This window comes from Tupaia chinensis, unplaced genomic scaffold (genome assembly GCF_000334495.1).
Source record: "Tupaia chinensis unplaced genomic scaffold, TupChi_1.0 Scaffold148012_1, whole genome shotgun sequence".
Lineage (NCBI taxonomy): Eukaryota > Metazoa > Chordata > Mammalia > Scandentia > Tupaiidae > Tupaia > Tupaia belangeri.
Window position 1 is genome coordinate 668,780 of NW_006207862.1, and position 4,083 is coordinate 672,862.

Sequence of the window (4,083 nt, forward strand, 5' to 3'; positions counted from 1 at the left end):
TGGTGGTTAAGGTGCTGGACACTCCCACGTGGCTGACCACGGTTCAAGTCCTAGACCTGGCGGCTTGCTTTCTAACTTTCTCTCTCTCTCTCTGGTCAAATTAAAAAATAAATGAATGAATAAATAAAATAAAATTAAATAAATCTTAAAAAAATATTTAAAAAAAAAGTGAGCTGCTAGGGCAGGGACTCGAACCATGGTCAGCTATGTGGGGAGGGTGCCATCCCTGCTCCTCCATTCTCCTCTAGGGATTTTGGGCATGTATGCACATGTGTCCTGCATCCTGCATGAGTTTTAAGCTGCCAGATCTGGGACTTGAACCTTGGTTGACCACATGGGAATCCAGCGATGTAATCATTATGCCATCTGCTGGTCCCAGGATTTGAACTGTTCCTAAAACCTCAGTACTGGGGCTGGCAGGTGACATGGTGGTTGAGGGTGCTGGGCTCCCACATGGCTGACTGTGGTTTGAGTCTTGGACCAGGCAGCTTGATTTCTCACTTTCCCTTTCTCTCCTCTCTCTGTCCATCTCTTGTCAAATTAAAATAAATAAGTGGATAAAGTTAAGTAAGATAATTCTTTAAAAAAAACAAAACACCTTGTTACTGATCCATGTACTCTTGGTGCCTTCCCTCCACCTTTCGTGTTTGTTACATGCCTCCTATTCCTTCCTGCCTCTCTTCCCATGGTTGGTCCTTCCCTTCCCCTGTAACTTAAAGCACTTTCATGTCAGAAAGATCCATTTTCACCCCTGCCTTACTCCTAAGAGTCCCTTCACTCTAAAAAGATTATTTATGGACTTCCTTTGCAAAGTATACATATTGTACTTCCCTGCTCTTTTATCCCAGGCCTCAGGATCATTGAAATTGACACAAGGTAGAGTTAGAAAGGTATTCTTTGAGACTTTTGGACTACTGCTTGTCTAACTATCACCATGCATCATGAACAGATTCTTAGCACTGGTATTATTTTTTTCATTTATTTTTATTTTGAGAGGTTTTTGCTATAGGGTGTGTGCACTCGCCAGACAGACAGAGAGAGACAGAGAGACAGAAAGCGAGAAATCACCCCCCAGGGGGAATGGTCACGCTGCAATCCCTTCTCCTCCATTCTCCTCTCAGGATCTTGGGCATGCACGCACACGCGCCCGGTGTGAGTTTTAAGCCACCGGGTCTGGGACGCGAACCACGGTCGACTACATGGGAGTCCAGCAACATAGCCATTACACTAACTGCTGGTTCCCAGCACTGGTATTATTGAGCTGGAGGAGGGACAGGAATTTCTCACTGAATCCCACTTGGATCCTATACCACTAAGATGTGTAGATCTTAGTGGATATGCTAGTCCCTGTCCACAGTTCAACACATCTGGTGCCATACACACTCTTCTAATTATTGATTGAACATTCAGTCAGTTTTTGTTCTTCAGCTCTTTCCCCCATGAATGTCAGTCACTTTTGCTTTATACAATTCCTATAAGTCACCTGGGCCCAGTTTTTCATGCACAGAAATATGGAACTAATTTCCAATTCCCCATTTACTTCTCCGCCTTACGAATCTATTTTCTGAATGAATGAATGAAGAGGAAAATTGTGTCTTTTCAAGTGAATTCTGCAGATTCTCTGAACATCTCTTGGTGTTGTGCCCTTTTTAACCCCCTTAGTAGTTTTGATTTTTAACCCTTGGAGCCTAGACTGTGCTAGCTACAATCTTACTCTGTGCCTTCAGAGTTCTGACAATTCCACACTTTGAACACAAGATTATCTTTAAAATCCATTTTGAATGGTCACTTCTCTGTTGTAAAACCTCCCTGACTCTTCTGTCCCTTGCCTACCCTTTAGTATTCAGGTCTGGTAGCTAAATTGTTATACACTTACTTCTCTATTAGTAGGAGATTTTGAGGTTTAATCACTTCCCATTTTATTGGGAGCTCTGTGAGAGCTGAGGCTGTTTCCTCCCACTCTAATTTATCGCAGCTATTAGCTACACACTGCCCCCTCTCTTCAGTGACTTTGGTTTCTTCATGCAAAGAATTTAAACCTGATCCCTTGGCTTCGTCCAGTTTCTCTTTTAGCCTAAGTAATTTTGCCAAGGTCCCTAGAGCCTGCCCCGCCTCCGCCTCCGCACGCGCGGTGCATGCCGGTCTTAGCCCCTCAGTATGGTTTGAGTCTTGGACCAGGCAGCTTGATTTCTCACTTTCCCTTTCTCTCCTCTCTCTGTCCATCTCTTGTCAAATTAAAATAAATAAGTGGATAAAGTTAAGTAAGATAATTCTTTAAAAAAAACAAAACACCTTGTTACTGATCCATGTACTCTTGGTGCCTTCCCTCCACCTTTCGTGTTTGTTACATGCCTCCTATTCCTTCCTGCCTCTCTTCCCATGGTTGGTCCTTCCCTTCCCCTGTAACTTAAAGCACTTTCATGTCAGAAAGATCCATTTTCACCCCTGCCTTACTCCTAAGAGTCCCTTCACTCTAAAAAGATTATTTATGGACTTCCTTTGCAAAGTATACATATTGTACTTCCCTGCTCTTTTATCCCAGGCCTCAGGATCATTGAAATTGACACAAGGTAGAGTTAGAAAGGTATTCTTTGAGACTTTTGGACTACTGCTTGTCTAACTATCACCATGCATCATGAACAGATTCTTAGCACTGGTATTATTTTTTTCATTTATTTTTATTTTGAGAGGTTTTTGCTATAGGGTGTGTGCACTCGCCAGACAGACAGAGAGAGACAGAGAGACAGAAAGCGAGAAATCACCCCCCAGGGGGAATGGTCACGCTGCAATCCCTTCTCCTCCATTCTCCTCTCAGGATCTTGGGCATGCACGCACACGCGCCCGGTGTGAGTTTTAAGCCACCGGGTCTGGGACGCGAACCACGGTCGACTACATGGGAGTCCAGCAACATAGCCATTACACTAACTGCTGGTTCCCAGCACTGGTATTATTGAGCTGGAGGAGGGACAGGAATTTCTCACTGAATCCCACTTGGATCCTATACCACTAAGATGTGTAGATCTTAGTGGATATGCTAGTCCCTGTCCACAGTTCAACACATCTGGTGCCATACACACTCTTCTAATTATTGATTGAACATTCAGTCAGTTTTTGTTCTTCAGCTCTTTCCCCCATGAATGTCAGTCACTTTTGCTTTATACAATTCCTATAAGTCACCTGGGCCCAGTTTTTCATGCACAGAAATATGGAACTAATTTCCAATTCCCCATTTACTTCTCCGCCTTACGAATCTATTTTCTGAATGAATGAATGAAGAGGAAAATTGTGTCTTTTCAAGTGAATTCTGCAGATTCTCTGAACATCTCTTGGTGTTGTGCCCTTTTTAACCCCCTTAGTAGTTTTGATTTTTAACCCTTGGAGCCTAGACTGTGCTAGCTACAATCTTACTCTGTGCCTTCAGAGTTCTGACAATTCCACACTTTGAACACAAGATTATCTTTAAAATCCATTTTGAATGGTCACTTCTCTGTTGTAAAACCTCCCTGACTCTTCTGTCCCTTGCCTACCCTTTAGTATTCAGGTCTGGTAGCTAAATTGTTATACACTTACTTCTCTATTAGTAGGAGATTTTGAGGTTTAATCACTTCCCATTTTATTGGGAGCTCTGTGAGAGCTGAGGCTGTTTCCTCCCACTCTAATTTATCGCAGCTATTAGCTACACACTGCCCCCTCTCTTCAGTGACTTTGGTTTCTTCATGCAAAGAATTTAAACCTGATCCCTTGGCTTCGTCCAGTTTCTCTTTTAGCCTAAGTAATTTTGCCAAGGTCCCTAGAGCCTGCCCCGCCTCCGCCTCCGCACGCGCGGTGCATGCCGGTCTTAGCCCCTCAGACCGCGTCGTCAAAGGTGAGAGGTGGACGAAGCCCTGGGGGCCTGGCCTGAAGAGCTGTGTGTGAGGGCGGGCGGGAGACCGTCCCCTCGGGAGCGGGCCCGGAAGGGCGGGCGAGTGACTGGCTGCCCCCCCTGGGGGGGGGACTGGCTGCCTCCCTTGGGGAGTGGCCCCTGGGCGGGCCCCGGCTGGGCTAAATCGGTGACAGCGGCTCCATGGCTTCCCTCTTTGCTTG

General features: G+C 45.1%; 1 protein-coding gene across 5 annotated transcripts in view; it reads left to right on the forward strand.

Moving 5' to 3' along the window:
• Window positions 1-3,855: 3,855 nt before the first annotated feature.
• PPP3CB (protein phosphatase 3 catalytic subunit beta) overlaps window positions 3,856-4,083 on the forward strand; it is a 68,688-nt gene continuing 68,460 nt past the window's right edge. For all 5 annotated transcript variants that reach the window (XM_014584852.1, XM_014584853.1, XM_006170051.1 and 2 more), the window contains exon 1: window positions 3,856-3,865. The gene's annotated coding sequence lies outside the window, so the exon portion shown is untranslated. The remainder of the gene's footprint in view (window positions 3,866-4,083) is intronic.